This window comes from Hordeum vulgare, chromosome 6H (genome assembly GCF_904849725.1).
Source record: "Hordeum vulgare subsp. vulgare chromosome 6H, MorexV3_pseudomolecules_assembly, whole genome shotgun sequence".
Taxonomy (NCBI): domain Eukaryota; kingdom Viridiplantae; phylum Streptophyta; class Magnoliopsida; order Poales; family Poaceae; genus Hordeum; species Hordeum vulgare.
Window position 1 is genome coordinate 159,681,283 of NC_058523.1, and position 17,272 is coordinate 159,698,554.

Below are 17,272 nucleotides of genomic sequence, written 5' to 3' on the forward strand. Positions count from 1 at the left end.
CATGCAAAACAAATTATTTCTTGAACGTTTAGAGAATGGCACATGCAAATTTACTTGGAACAGCAGGTAAATACCGCACATAGGTAGGTATGGTGCACTCTCATGGGAAAAGTTTTGGGTTTATGGAAGTGGATGCACAAGCAGTGTTCCGCTTAGTACAAGTGAAGGCTAGCAAAAGACTGGGAAGCGACCAACTAGAGAGCGACAATAGTCATCAAGATGCAATGAGTCTGACTAACATGGAGTGCAAGCACGAACAGGATATAAATCACCATGAACACGAACATCATAGAGGCTATGTTGATTTTGTTTCAACTACATGCATGAACATGCACCAAGTCAAACCACTTGAATCATTCAAATGAGAATACCATCCTATCATACTACATCATAGTCATCTCGAAATCTATGTTGGCATTCAAGACAAACCATTATAAGCTCCTAGCTAAATAAGCATGGCATCAGAAACTATGATTTCTAAGTTGTCATTGCAAACATGGTTCTCTCACAACAAAGCTGAATCTGGGACGACAAGGTAGTCATATTTACAAAAACAAAATAGATAGAGTTCATACCAGCTTTTCCAGTCTCAGTCACTTCACCATATATCATCATTATTGCCTTTCACTTGCACGATCGAACGATGTGAACAATAATAAGAGTGCTCGTGCATTGGACTAAGCTGAATCTGCAGGCAAACACAAAGGAGAATACAAAGTAATATGGCTCTTTGAAAGCTAAACAGGTATGCATGCAAGAGCCGCTAAACATTGTAACCAATATCTTCTGCCTTGACCCAAAGAAAAAGAAAACTATTTACACGGGAAAGCTCCCAACAAGCAAAAAGAAGAAAGGAAAATATTTTTGGGTTTTCTCAAAAGGACAGAAAACAAGAAAACAAAAATAAACTAGCATGGATAATACAGTGGCAAAGTGTGAACACCGACGGACAAAGTGAAAGCATAAGCATGAATGTAAGGTCGGTGAGAACACGTACTCCCCAAGCTTAGGGTTTTGGCCTAGATTGGTCTACTCCCAAGGACAGTCCTGGCGAAACCCAAAATCATAATCGGGTTATACGGGAGCGCTGTAGCCACTGCCTGAATAGCTGCCTCACGGAGACGAGCAGTCGACGCCTCCCTCTCATACTCCTCTGCCTCTCCTATGGTTATGTAGTATCTCCGTTTAACCTGAAAGTCAAAGAAAGCAGGAGAAGGAAGGGTAATATGGAAAACACACTGCTGGTTAAATATCAATTGGTATAGGAGGGATTCATCATCCCTCTTAAGGAACTGGTAGTGTGTCATAGCGACGCGGTCAAGGAAAGCTGTATGGAGCGGGGGATCTCCTACGCGGATGGGTACTCCAAGAAAATTTGCTATGCGAGTGGCATAGATGCTGCCAAAGAAATCCCCCTCAATAGCATTCTTATTCAGCCTCCTTGCTATAATAGCTCCCATGTTGAAGCTTTTGTCACCCGTCACTGTGCTCTTAAGGATACTAAGGTCGGATGCGCATAGGTGACAATGTTCAACCTTGCCGTTAATGCATCTACCTATGAAGAGGGCAAAGTAGTGCAAGGAAGGGAAATGAATGCTTCCTATGGTAGCTTGCGTGATGTCTCTAGTTTCTCCAACAGATATACTAGAGAAAAAAATCTCTAACCGAAGATTTAGCAGGATCTTTAAGATTACCCCCATCGGGTATTTTGCAAATTTTGTTAAAATCCTCCAAATCCATGGCGTAGGATTTATCATATAGATCAAACAGTATGGATGAGTCACGACCAACTGAAAATTTAAATCTACGCACGAAAGAGGCAGTGAGCATAGCATACTGTTCACATTTATCAGAGAGGAATTCTTCTAACCCCGCATTGCGGACAAGTGTATCAAACTCATCCTTGAAGCTTGCTTCGATCATGAACTCATCGGAAGGCCATTCACATGGTTGTACCGGTGCATCCCTTAGTTGATAAGGATCGGGTTCCCGAATAGAAACACGGGGACCCTTCTTACTTGAGGAACCACCATGAAACTTCCTCCTGAACATAATTTATTTTTGCTGAAATTTTGAAGTTCAAGAGAAAAGTGAATAAAGACCAACCACACCTTGTAGCAACTACTCCTACTAGTGCCTAGAGACCGTATCACACGCTAAAACTACTTGGGACCAGCTAAAATCAACATTTCAAGCTCAAGAACAGGGTCACCAAGGTAGCAAGAATACACGAAGGATAAAGCACTAGAGCATAAACTAATTGGACCAATGGAGGAGTCACTTACCAAGGAGTAATTTCCCCAAAACGGTTTGGAGAATGGTGCTTTGAACAAGGAGATCGAAAATCATAGCCAAATGAGCAAGAACACGGCTTTGAGCTGCGAAACATTTTTTTCTAGAGGTAGAAGAAGAGGATGGGAGCTGGAATGAGTGGAGGGGGTCGCTGTGGGCCCCACAAGCTTGCTTGCCGCGGCCAGGGGGTGGCCGCGGTGACAGGGCTTGTGGCCCACTGGTGTGGCCCCCAGGCCAGCTCTCAGGCCCATAAATTTTCAAAAATTCCATAAAAAATCATACTAAATTTTCAGGACCATCGGAGAACTTTTATTTTCGAGGTATTTTCTCCGGGACGCTAAAACAGAAAACAGGAAAAACTAAACTAATTCTATCATTTTTCTTCTAAGCAACAGAAAATGAAGACTCAAAACAGAGGTATGTGACACTCTGATTCATCCGTTTCATGGTCATCGAAAGAAATTCATCAATGGGGTTGATCAAGTCCTTATGACAAAACCTTCTCGAATCGCAAGAGAGAACGGAGAATTTTCGAATAGCCACTAAGTCACCTCAATGGGGATATGTATCTCCCCAACAAGCAAATCATACTTCATCTTGACACGAGCAATAGGGCATTCAAAGCTCCCAATGAGAATCGCTGAAGTCTTTTTGATAGCATTGATGCAATGTACTGGATATCGTTTCTTCGGAAAGTGCACGGTGTGCTCATTACCGTTGACATGGAAAGTAACATTGCCTTTGTTGCAATCTATAACAGCCCCTGCAGTGTTAAAAAAGGTCATCCGAGGATAATAGCCATGGCATCGTCCTCGGGGATATCCAAGATAACAAAGTCGGTTAAGATAGTGGTATTAGCAACCACAACAGGCACATCCTCGCAAATGCCGACAGGGAAAGCAGTTGATTTGTCGGCCATTTGCAAAGAAATTTCAGTGGGTGTCAACTTATCCAACTCAAGTCTACGATAAAGAGAGAGTGGCATAACACTAACACCGGCTCCAAGGTCACATAAGGCAGTTCTTACGTAGTTTCCTTTAATGGAGCAAGGTATAGTGGGCACTCCGGGATCACCAAGTTTCTTAGGAGTTCCACCTTTAAAAGTGTAATTGGCAAGCATGGTGGAGATCTCAAGATCTGGTATCTTCCGTTTATTAGTCACGATATCTTTCATGTACTTGGCATACGGAGACATCTTGAGCATATCAGTTAACCGCATCTGCAGAAAGACGGGTCTTATCATCTCAACGAAGCGCTCAAAATCCTCATCATCCTTTTTCTTGGATGGCTTAGGAGGGAAGGGCATAGGTCTCTGAACCCATGGCTCTCTTTCTTTACCATGCTTCCTAGCAGTGAAGTCATTCTTGTCGTATCTCTTAGGTTGTGGATTATCAGGATTAACCGTAGGTTCAATCTCCACATCCTCATCATGGCTAGGTTGAGCATTATTATGAACATCACTGTCCATATTGTCACCAGGTTCATGTTCATCACCAGATTGTGTTTCTGCATCAGACGCAGAAATATCATTAGGTTCTTCAGGTGTGATAGTATTTGGTGAACTGGCGTGTAGGTTTCTATCATCCTTCTTCTTCTCCTTAGGATTACTAGGTGTATCATCATTGATTCCTTCAGAATCTTGATCAATTCTCTTAGGATGACCTTCAGGATACAAAGGTTCCTGAGTCCTTTTGCCTCCTCTAGTAATGACTCTGACAGAGTTGTCATTTAATTCATTGAGCAGGTCATTCTAAGCTTTAAGTACTTGTTCTACCTGAGTAGTAATCATAGAGGCATGTTTACTCAGAAGCTTCAGAGCATTGACATTTCTATCTACACAAGCACTTAAATGGCTAAGCATACGAGTACTTTGTTCCAAATGTCTAGTAACATAATCATTGAAACTCTGTTGTTTGGCAACAAAGTTGTCAAATTCATCAAAGCATAGGCTAGCAGGTTTGTCAAAAGGAGTATCACTCTCTCAAACCTACGCAGAGAATTCACTTCCACTACGTGTATCGGGTTATCGAGACCATGGATCTCTTCGATAGGTGGTAGATTTTTGACATCTTCAGATCTAATGCCTTTCTCTTGCATAGATTTCTTGGCTTCTTGCATATCTTCGGGACTGAGGAATAGAGTACCTCTTTTCTTAGGAGTTGGCTTAGGAGGTGGTTCGGGAATAGTCCAAGCATTATCGTTGATCAAGAGGTTATTCAGTAGAGTCTCAGCTTGTTCTACAGTTCGTTCCCTAAAAACACAACCGACACAACTATCTAGGTAGTCTCTAGAGGCATCGGTAAGTCCGTTATAGAGGATATCAAGTATCTCGTTCTTCTTAAGAGGGTGATCAGGCAAAGCATTCTGTAGCTGGATGAGCCTCCCCCAAGCTTGTGGAAGACTCTCTTCTTGGAGTTGAGCAAAATTTTATATTTCCTGCAAGGCAGGTTGCTTCTTATGGGCAGGGAAATATTTCTCACATAAGTAATAGACCATCTCCTGGGGACTACGCACACATCCAGGAGCAAGAGAGGTGAACCATGCTTTAGCGTCATCCTTTAGAGAGAAGGGAAACAACTTAAGGATATAGTAGTGATGGGTCTTCTCCTCACTAGTGAAGAGGTTGGCTATTTCGGATAGTTTGGCAAGATGGGCTATGACCGTCTCAGACTCATAATCGTGAAAAGGATCAGATTCGACTAGAGAGATTATCTCAGGGTCGACAGAGAATTCGTAATCCTTATCGGTGACAAAGATAGGCGAAGTGGCAAACTTCGGGTCATTTTTCATCCTAGCTTCCCGAGATTTTTCCTTCCACTTGAGAATTAACTTCTCAGCGTCATATGCATCCTTACACGCAAGAAAATCCTCAGCTATCTCTCCCTCCATAACGTAACCCTTAGGTATATCAGGCAATTCATATCTAGGAGAGCTAGATCTAACAGGAGCAAAAGCAGGTTCTATCTCAATAGCATCGGCAGTTTCAGAAGCATCACGAGCATTGGCAGTAACTCTAGAAATATGAGCATCAAGGACCACTCCTAGTGGAACATCAGGCAAAGGAGTATCTCTAGCAGTATCAAGCATAGCATCATCAGGCAAAATAGCATCTCTAGCATCATCAGGCAAAGCAGTATCAAGCATAGCATATCTAGCAGTATCAGGCATAGTATCTCTAGCAGTATCAGGCACATGAGACATATCAAGATTTCTAGCAGGAGGTGATGTCGCAAACTTACTCATAACTGAAGGTGAATCAAGTGCAGAGCTAGATGGCAATTCCTTACCTCCCCTCGTAGTTGAGGGCAAAACTTTGGTCTTTGGATCCTTCAGATTCTTCATAGTGATTAGCAGATATAAATCCCAAGTGACTCAGAGAATATAGCAATACCTCCCCGGCAACGGCGCCAGAAAAATGCTGATCGTGCAATCTCTGGCGTTAGCTAGGCGAATGCTTATGACAACAAGCCTTCCCTTGCAACGACACCAAAAGAATGCTACTAGCACTCCCAGCAATGAAACTAGAAGAATGTTGTTGAAGGCCCACCAACGCGTGGGTTCGCAATAGTTTTCGAGGGTAGAGTATTTGACCCAATTTGTTGATAAGCCTGTCGGGAGGTGAGAGTATACTCTCAAGTATTAGCAGCTGAATTTGTCGGATTCAACCACACTTGAAAGATTAGTATCTGCAAACACAGTAGTAACAACAAAGTAGCGAGTAACGGTAGTGTAACGAGTAAGAGCAGCGGCAAGGAACAGTAGTAGTGACAGCAGTAGCAAGTAGAAACAGTAGCAAGCGACAGTAGTAGCAACAGTAGTAGCAGCAGCAACAGAGCAAGACAAGTAACAGCAGTAGCAACAGTAGTAGCAGCAGCAGAGCAAGACAAGTAACAGTAGTAGCAGCAGCAGAGCAAGACAAGTAACAGTAGTAGCAACAGTAGGACAAACTCGTAGGCAATGGGTCGGTGATTTGTTTGGATGATATTCATCATGCAACAACTATAACACGGAGAGATAAGTGGCTAGCTCCCGTTCGTCAATGTGATGTAGGCATGCATTCGTGTGTCGTCATACGTGCTTAGGGTAAATAACTTGCATGACATCAATTGTCCATCCCTCCCGTGGTAGCGGGGTCCAAAAGGAAACTACGGGATATTAAGGTTCTCGTTTTAATAAAGAACTGGACCAACGCATTAGCACTTGGTGAACACATGAACTCCTCAAACTATGGTCATCATCGGGAGTGGTTCCGGGTATTGTCACTCCGGGGTTGCCAGATCATAACACATAGTAGGTAACTACAACTTGCAAGATCGGATCTAAAACACACATATATTGGTGACAACATAATAATTTCAGATCTGAAATCATGGCACTCGGGCCCTAGTGACAAGCATTAAGCATGGCAAAGTAGTAGCAACATCAAATCTCAGAACATAGTGGATACTAGAGATCAATCCCCGTCAAAACTAACTCGATTACATGATAGATCTCATCCTACTCATCACCGCCCAGCGAGCCTACGAATAGATTACCCACGAACGACGAAGAGCTTCATGGAATTGGAGGGGGAAGAAGGTTGATGATGACGATGGCGACGATTTCCCCTCTCCGGAGCCCAAGACGGACTCCAGATCTGCCCTCCAGATGAAGAACAGGTGGTGGCGGCGCCTCCGTATCGAAAACGCGACGAAAACTTCTCTTATTATTTTTTTTGGGACGAAAGACAACTTATAGAGCTGGAGTTGGGGGCGGCAGGTGCCTGTGGGCCCCACAAGCCTGCCCACCGCCACCAGGGGTGGTGGTGGCGGAGCAGGGGCTTGTGGCCCACTGGCCCACCCCCTGAGGTGGAACTTGGCGCAGATATTTTTGATATTTTCCAAAATTGCTCCCCGTAAATTTTCAGGACGTTTGGAGAACTTTGATTTCTGCACAAAAATAACACCAAGGCAATTCTGCTGAAAACAACGTCAGTCCAGGTTAGTTCCATTCAAATCATGCAAATTATAGTCCAAAACAAGGGCAAAAGAGTTTGGAAAAGTAGATACGTTGGAGACGTATCAGGGTCCGAATGGATACTACGGGATATTAAGGTTCTCCTTTTAATAAAGAACTGGAACACCACATTAGCACTTGGTGAACACATGAACTCCTCAAACTATGGTCATCACCGGGAGTGGTTCCGGTTATTGTCACTTCGGGTTGCCGGGTCATAACACATAGTAGGTAACTACAACTTGCAAGATCGGATCTAAAACACACATATATTGGTGACAACATAATAATTTCAGATCTGAAATCATGGCACTCGGGCCCTAGTGACAAGCATTAAGCATGGCAAAGTAGTAGCAACATCAATCTCAGAACATAGTGGATACTAGGTTTCAATCCCCCCTCAAAACTAACTCGATTACATGATAGATCTCATCCTACTCATCACCGCCCAGCGAGCCTACAAATAGATTACTCACGAACGATGAAGAGCTTGATGGAATTGGAGAGGGAAGAAGGTTGATGATGACAATGGCGACGATTTCCCCTCTCCGGAGCCTAGAACGGACACCAGATCTGCCCTCCACATGAAGAACAGGATGTGGCGGCGCCTCCATATCGCAAATGCGATAAAATCTTGATTTTTTTCTGGACGAAAGTGAATTTATAGAGCTGGAGTTGGGGGCGGCAGACCCACGTGGGCCCCACAAGCTTGGTTGCCGTGGCCAGGGGGGCGCGGCAACAGGGCTTGTGGCCCACTGGCCCATCCCCTCCGGTGGATCTTTGCGCAAGTATTTTTCATATTTTCCAGAAATATTCTCCGTAAATTTTCAGGATGTTCCGAGAACTTTCATTTCTGCACAAAAACAAAACCATGGCAATTCTGCTGAAAACATCGTCAGTCCGGGTTAGTTCCATTCATATGATGCAAATTAGAGTCCAAAATAAGGGCTAAAGAGTTTGGAAAAGTAGATATGATGGAGACGTATCAGATGCCGTCCCAGGAGTCTATCGGGGAGAACAATTTCCCTCAAGTCTATGAAGAAGTAGATGATGATCTGAAAAGAGTGGAAGTCACGGAAGCCAAGGGCACAACTAAGGAGAAAAATCAGGCGTGGGACAAAGTACAATCTGTGTTCAACAAGGAAGAAGTTGAAGAAGTGGATTTCCTCCAACCCTACCTCCACCTACTATCTCCATCCTTGATTGAACTCTTGAGATTTTGTGAAACAACTCGTGCTCGCAATACTTATCTCTCTCGTGAAGTTGTTTTGCTGGAGAAACATATCACAGATCTCCAAGGTATAAATCTAAGATTGATGGCCCTCTTGGAATCAAAGGACAAAATAACTCCATCACCATCACCTCCAAAGGAAGACAACTGAGCATGGGTATGGGAAATCCCCTTGGCTTGTGGCAAGCTTGGGGGAGTTGCCCCGGTATCGTATCACCATCACATCTTTTGCATTTACCTTTGTGTTAGTTTGTTCCTTTTCAGTTTTCTCTTTCTCTAGTAGATTAAAGTTCTTAGTGTTTTAGGCTTGAGTTTTGCTTTGTGTCAGCCCCGATGTATTTGAGCTCGTGAGCCATATAATAAAGAGTGTCTTAGTTAAGGGCCTTGCCTCATGCCATGATCAAGAGAATGAGAAAAGAACAAAAGAATGAAAGATCATATAATGATCTTATGGGAAGTGATGGCTTCACATATAAAAAAGAATGATGATTGAAACTTGTTGAGGGTAGACAAACGTAGACCTTGGTCATTGTTGCAATTAATAGGAAGTGATAAAGAAGGAGAGGTTCACATATAAATATATTATCTTTGACACCATCTATGATTGTGAACACTCACTAAACTATTGCATGCTTAGAAGTAGATGTTGGACAAGGAAGACAACATAATGAATTGTGTTTGCTTGGTTCCGAAAAATGTTATATGACTAGAGATCCCTTAGCATGTGACGATTGCTTCCACCTCATATCAACCAAAACTTCCGCACTAAGTAGAGATACTACTTGTGCATCCATCAACCTTCAACCCCAGTTTTGCAATGTGAGTCCACCATACCTACCTATGGATTGAATAATGTCCCTCAAGTAAGTTGTCATCGGTGCAAGCAATAAAAATTGCTCCCTAATATGTATGATCTATTAGTGTGTGGAAAATAAGCTTTGTACGAACCTGTGATGAGGAAGACATAAAAGAGACGGACTGCATAATAAAGTTCTTTATCACAGGAGGCAATATAAAGTGACGTTCCTCCACACTAAGAGCCACACATTCAAACCTCAAAAGCGCATGACAAGCTCTCCTTCCCTCTGCGAAGGGCCTATCTTGTACTTTTACTTTTTTCCCTTGAAAGAGTCATGGTGATCTTCACCAATTCCTTATTTCGCCTTTATCTTGGCTAACGTCATATGCTTGGGAAAGATCTATATTCATATGTCAACTTGGAAGTAAATATTCATCAATTATTATTGTTGACATTACCCTTGAGGTAAATGGTTGGGAGGCTAAACTATAAGCCCCTATCTTTCTATGTGTCCAACTAAAACTTTGATCTCATGAGTACCACGTGAGTTGTAGCAATTGTAGAGAACGAAAGGATGATTGAGTTTGTGGATTTGCTTTACAAGCTCTTATTTGACTCTTTCCGATGTTGTGATAAATTGCAATTGCTTCAATGACTAAAGGCTTTCGGTTGTTAATTCTCGGTAAGGTTCTTGATCCATACTTTACTTTGTGAAGGAATTGTCACTTTGGCATAAGAGATGATATGATGGTATTGCTGTTCTGATTATGATCATGATGCCTGCATGTTCGTATCTTGTTTTATCGACACCCCTCTCTCTAAACATGTGGGCATATTTATTGATCTCGGCTTTCGCTTGAGGACAAGCGAGGTCTAAGCTTGGGGGAGATGATACGTCCATTTTGCATCATGCTTTCATGTTGATATTTATCGCTTTATTGGATGTTATTACACTTCACGGTACAATACTTATGCATTTTCTCTCTTATTTTGCAAGGTTTACATGAAGAGGGAGAATGCCGGCAGCTGGAATTCTGGCTGAAAAAAGAGCAAGTTAGAGATACCTATTCTGCGCAACTCCAAAAGCCGTGAAAATCAACGAGGATTTTTTTGGGATTTATAAAAAATACTGGGCCAAAGAAGTACCATAGGGGCGCCAGCAGGAGGCCACAAGCCTGCTAAGCGCGGCCTCCCCCTGCTCGCGCCTAGGGGGCTTGTGGGCTCCTACTTGGCCCTCTAGCTCCCCCCTTTTGCTACAAGAAGGGTTTCGTTCCACAAAAAATCAGGAGGAGGCTTTCGGGAGGAATCGCCGCCGCCATGAGGCGGAACTTGAGCAAAACCAATCTAGAGCTCCGGCAGGACGATCCTGCCGGGGAAACTTCCCTCCCGGAGGGGGAAATCGTCGCCATCGTCATCACCAACACTCCTCTCACCAGAGGGGACTCATCACCATCAACATCTTCATCAGCACCATCTCATCTCCAAACCCTAGTTCATCTCTTGTAACCAATCTCGGTCTCGCGACTCCGATTGGTACTTGTAAGGTTGCTAGTAGTGTTAATTACTCTTTGTACTTGATGCTAGTTGGATTACTTGGTGGAAGATTATATGTTCAGATCCTTGATGCTATTCATTACCTCTCTGGTCATGAATATGATTATGCTTTGTGAGTAGTTACTTTTGTTCCTGAGGACATGGGATAATTCATGCTATAAGTAGTCATGTGAATTTGGTATTCGTTCGATATTTTGATGTGTTGTATGTTGTTTTTCGTCCAGTGGTGTTATGTGAACGTCGACTACATAACACTTCACCATTATTTGGGCCTATTGGAAGGCATTGGGAAGTAGTAAGTAGATGATGGGTTGCTAGAGTGACAGAAGCTTAAACCCTAGTTTATGCGTTGCTTCGTAAGGGGCTGATTTGGATCCACTAGTTTAATGCTATGGTTAGACGTTGTCTTAATTCTTCTTTCGTAGTTGTGGATGCTTGCGAGAGGGGTTAACCATAAGTGGGATGCTTGTCCAAGTAAGGGAAGTACCCAAGCACCGGTCCACCCACATATCAAACTATCAAAGTAACGAACGCGAATCATATGAACATGATGAAAACTAGCTTGACAAAAATTCCCAAGTGTCCTCTGAAGCGTTTGACCTCCTATAAGACTTTGTCCAGGCTTGTCCCTTGCTACAAAAGGGATTGGGTCACTTTTCTGCACCGTTGTTACTTTTGTTACTTGCTACTTGCTACGAATCATCTCACCACACAACTACTTGTTACCGATAGTTTCGGTGCTTAAAGATTTTACCTTGCTGAAAACCACTTGTCAGATCTTCTGCTCCTCATTGGGTTCGACACTCTTACTTATCAAAAGGACTACGATAGATCCCCTATACTTCTGGGTCATCACATTCCACATCAAAAATTCAGTCTTTATCACTTCCCTACTCGAGGACGAGCAGGAGTTAAGCTTGGGTATGCTTGATACGTCTGTGACGTATCTATAATTTTTGATGGTTCCATGCTATTATCTTGTCAACTTTGGATGTTTTGTATGCATTTTATATATTTCTTGGGACTAACCTATTAACTCAGTGCCAAGTGCCAGTTCCTGTTTTTTCCGTGATTTTGACCCTTTTCAGAGAAGAATATTAAACGGAGTCCAAACGGAATGAAACCTTCGGAATGATTTTTTTCCGTAACAGAAAATACACAGGGAACTTGAGAACCAAGGCAAAGGACCCTGGGGGAGGCCAAAAGCCCCCTAGCCGCGACCTGGGGGCGCCTACCAGGCTTGTGGGCCCCCCGTGGCTCCTTTGCCCTACTTCTTATTCGTATAAATTCCCTAAAAATCCAAAACTGCCAGAGAAATCCACGAAAATACTTTTCCGCCGCCGCAAGCTTCTGTCTCCGCAAGATCCCATCTGCGGACCGTTCTGGTGCCCTGCCAGAGGGGGATTCGGACACGGAGGGCTTCTTCATCAACACCATTGCCTCTCCGATGATGCGTGAGTAGTTCACCACAGACCTTCGGGTCCATAGCTAGTAGCTAGATGGCTTCTTCTGTCTCTTCGATCTTCAATACAAAGTTCTCCATGATCTTCATGGAGATCTATCCGATGTAATCTTCTTTTGCGGTGTGTTTGTCGAGATCCGATGAATTGTGGATTTATGATCAGATTATCTATGATTATTATTTGAGTTTCCTCTGATCTCTTATATGCATGATTTCATATCCTTGTAATTCTCTTCGAGTTGTGGGTTTTGTTTGGCCAACTTGATCTATAATTCTTGCAATGGGAGAAGTGCTTGGTTTTGGGTTCATAACATGCGGTGTCCTCACCCAGTGACAGAAGGAGTTTTGCATATTTTTAGCATGATTGTCATTAATAGAATTCATAGTGAAACCATTGCAATCATGCTTTTCATTCAAGGAGCCCTCGTGAATCACTTCACGGAGAACTTTGTATTGCTACTATGCTGCATCACCCTTTCCTCTTCAAGGGAAAAACGAACACAAGCTCAAGAGGTAGCAGCATTATAAGGTGATCTCTCACTAAAATTTCAAGACGAAATTGTGTTCTCCCCGACTATGCACCGTTGCTACAGTTCGTCGTTTTGAGACACCACGTGATGATCGGGTGTGATAGACTCAACGTTCACATACAACGGGTACAAAACAGTTGCACACACGGAACACTCGGGTTAAGCTTGACGACCCTAGCATGTGCAGACATGGCCTCAGAACACATGAGACCGAAAGGTCGAGCATGAATCGTATAGTTGATATGATTAGCATAGAGATGCTTACCACTTAAACTATTCTCAACTCATGTGATGATCGGACTTGAGTTAGTGGATTTGGATCATGTACCACTCAAATGACTAGAGAGATGTACTTTTTGACTGGGAGTTCTTAAGTAATTTGATTAATTGAACTAATTATCATGAACATAGTCTAATGGTCTTTGCGAATTACGATGTAGCTTGCGCTATAGCTCTACTGTTTTTATATGTTCCGAGAGAAAATTTAGTTGAAAGTTGATAGTAGCAACTTTGCGCACTGAGTCCGTAAAACTGAGGATTGTCCTCATTGCTGCGCAAAAGGCTTATGTCCTTAATGCACCACTCGGTCTGCTGCACCTCGGGTGTCGTCTGTGGATGTTGTGAACATCTGACATACACATTTTTGATGACTACGTGATAGTTCAGTGCGTAATATTTAATGGCTTAGAAGCAAGGCGCTGAAGACATTTCGAAACATCACGGAACATAAGAGATGTTCTAAAAGATGAAATTGAGATTTCATGCTCGTGCGCTTGTTGAGAGGTATGATACCTCCGACAAGATTCTTTGTCTACAAAGTAAAGGAGAAAAGCTCAATCGTTGAGCATATTCTCAGATTGTCTGAGTACAACAATCGCTTGAATCAAGTGGGAGTTAATTTTCCAGATGAGATAGTGATGGTTCTCCAAAGTCACTGCCACTAAGCTGCTAGAGCTTCGTGATGAACTAGAACATATCAAGGATAGATATGATGATCCTTGAGCGATTCACACTATTTGACACTGCGAAAGTAGAAATCAAGAAGGAGCATCAATTGTTGATGGTTAGTAAAACCACTAGTTTCAAGAAGGGCAAGGGCTAGAAGGGATACTTCATGAAATGGAAAATCAGTTGCTGCTCCAATGAAGAAACCCAAGATTGAACCCAAACCCGAGACTTAGTGCTTTTGTTATGAGGGGAACAGTCATTGAGGCGGAGCTACCCTAGATACTTGGTAGATAAGAAGGCTCGCAAAGTTGACAGATATATGTTTGATATACGTGATATTGATGTGTACTTTACTAGTACTCCTAGTAGCACGAGGGTATTAGATACCGGTTCGGTTGCTAAGTGATTAGTAACTCGAAGTAAAAGCTACAGAATAAACAGAGACTATCTAAAGGCGAGGTGACGATACGTGTTGGAAGTGTTTCCAAGGTTGATGTGATCAAACATCGCACGCTCCCTCTACCATCGGGATTGGTGTTAAACCTAAATAATTGTTATTTGGTGCTAGTGTTGAGCATGAACATGATTGGATCGTGTTTATTGCAATACAATTATTCATTTAAAGAGAATAATGGTTATTCTATTTGCTTGAATAATTACCTTCAATGGTTTATTGAATCTCGATCGTAGTGTTACACATATTCATAATATTGGTGCCAAAAAATACAAAGTAATAATGATAGTACCACTTACTTGTGGCACTGCCGCTCGAGTCATGTTGGTATAAAATGCATGAAGAAGCTTCATGCTGATGGATCTTTGTACTCACTCATTTTTGAAACGTTTGAGACATGCAAACCATACCTGTTGGTATAAACGCATCAAGAAACTCCATGGAGATGGATCGTTTGGACTCACTTGATTTTGAATCACTTGAGACATGCAAAATCATACCACATGGAACAAGAAAGTAACTTGTTGGATGCAAAATATTTTTGATGTGTGTAGTCTAATGAGTGCTGAGGCACGCAGTGGATATCGTTATGTTCTTACTTCACTGATGATAGGAGTAGATACAAGAGTATTTACTTGATGAATCACAAGTCTGAAATATTGAAAAGTTCAAAGCTATTTCAGAGTGAAGATCATCGTGACAAGAAGATAAACTGTCTATGATATGATCATATAGATGAATATCTGAGTTACGAGTTTTGGTACACAGTTAAGACAATGTGGAAATTGTTTCACAATTCACTCCACCTAGAACACCATAGTGTGATGATGTGTCTAAACGTCATAGCCACACCCTATTTGATATGGTGCATACTATGATGTCTCCTATCGAACTGCCACTATTGTTTATGGGTTATGCATTAGAGACAACCGCATTCACTTTAAATAGGGCACTGCGTATTTCCATTGAGATGACACACTATAGACTATGGTTTGGAGAAACACGAGCTGTCGTTTCATGAAAGTTTGGGGCTGCGATGCTTATGTGAAAAAGTTTCAGTCTGATAAGCTGGAACCCAAAGCGGAAAAATGCATCTTCATACGATATCCAAAATAGTTGGGTACATCTTCTATCTCAGATCTGGAAGCAAAGTGTTTGTTTCTAGAAACGGGTCCTTTCTCGAGGAAAGGTTTCTCTCAAAAGAATTGAGTGGGAGGGTGGTGGAACTTGATGAGGTTAGTGAACCGTCACTTCAACCAGTCTGTAGCATGGCGAGGGAAGTTGTTCCTGTGGCGCCTGCACCAATTTAAGTGGAAACTAATGATGGTGATCATTGAGCTTCGGATCAAGTTACTACAAACCTCGTAGGTCGACAAGGTCGCGTACTACTACATAGTGGTACGGTAACCTTGTCTTGGAGGTCATGTTGTTGAACAACAATGAACCTACGAGCTATGGAGAAGTGATGGTGGGCCCGGATTCCGACAAAAGGATGGAGGCCGTGAAATCCGAGAGAGGATCTGTCGGAACCCCGATCCTAAGCCATAGGAATCCAGCCTGTAACACATCACATCTCTTTGCGGTCTCACGCATGGTTATCTCCACGGCTGCAGCCTTACCTTAGCCGGGACCGTTTGCGCCTTTTGACTCGCGTATGCAATTGTGTCGCTAGCATTCCGATGTCAAGGAACCCGGGTTGACATGTCTAGTCATAAACTCAAGGAGGAGTTCCGTACAGGGACATGCATACATGACCCAACAAAGCAGGTGTCGGTCATCAGCGAGTGTAGACGAGTCGTAGCAAGCTACAAGGACTCCATTACACCACGTGACATTTCCCCAAAGGGACAGACACATCAGCTAAGAAGGACACATGTCGGTCAACCAATGTGTCGAGAGCAGTAGCGAACTACCATGACTCGGTGGAAGCACAAAGGGGCATTTCCCCGTAAGGAGTGCTACTAAGGCACATGACTAGGTGTTCGAACCCCATACATATCAAGTACAACACACGTACGCATGGCATACCCGATATGCATAGATACATCGATGGCATCACAACATAACCATAAACATACAAACTTTATTTAGAGGGCTCGGAAGAGCCTCACACATAATATTACACAGATAGGGGTCTCACGACCCATCATCACAAGTCATTCAAACAAGTCTTACAAGCCAGCGGAAGATTAAAATTATCTGAGTACAGACAGATGGAAAGGTAAAAAGGCACATGGCCTGACTATCTACAGACCCAACCTAGGGCCGGATCGTAGCTGGGACACCAGCTACTCGTCGTCGTCAACGTCTAGATAGAACCCACTATTAGCGTCATTAACAACCTCTGCAACAATTTATTAAGCAAACGTGAGTACAAAAGTACTCAGCAAGACTTTAGAATAATCTATCTACTCATGCAATGTATCAACAAGGAGTTGTGGGGTTCATGCAGAAAGCCAACATTTGACTCTTGGCTAGACAAAGCTACATTTTTAAATAGTTTCGACAACTTTGTTTTCTCGCACACGAGTCCACTAACTCCACAACAATACTCCATCATGGAATCATTCTGTCACCCTGCGGAAATGCCATCCACGACACTCACACTTATCTTAACATTTTTATGAGTAGCCATTATAATTGTCTATGAACAACATATGTTTGCAAGTAGACCATATCCGCGGACGTGGATATTCGAATAGATCATAACCCTGCAGGGGTGTACTTATTCACACACGCTCTCGCCACTTATCGCTATGTGCACGTCATGCACCTCGGCAACCTTCAAGCGGAAGCCCAGCGAGGGAGTCGGCCACGACCGTTAATCACGCTAATACCTAGTCCAGGTTTATCGCCTATCTCAGGGTAACCCGCACGGAAGTCCGGCCGAGGTTTCCGCCACGGCCCCAAATGATGTGCGCGGGGTTCCCAAGCCCACCATCCGGGTGCCACTTGGTACACCGTGCCACTGCCTACCGCATCATAGCCCACCTCTAAGGTCAGCACT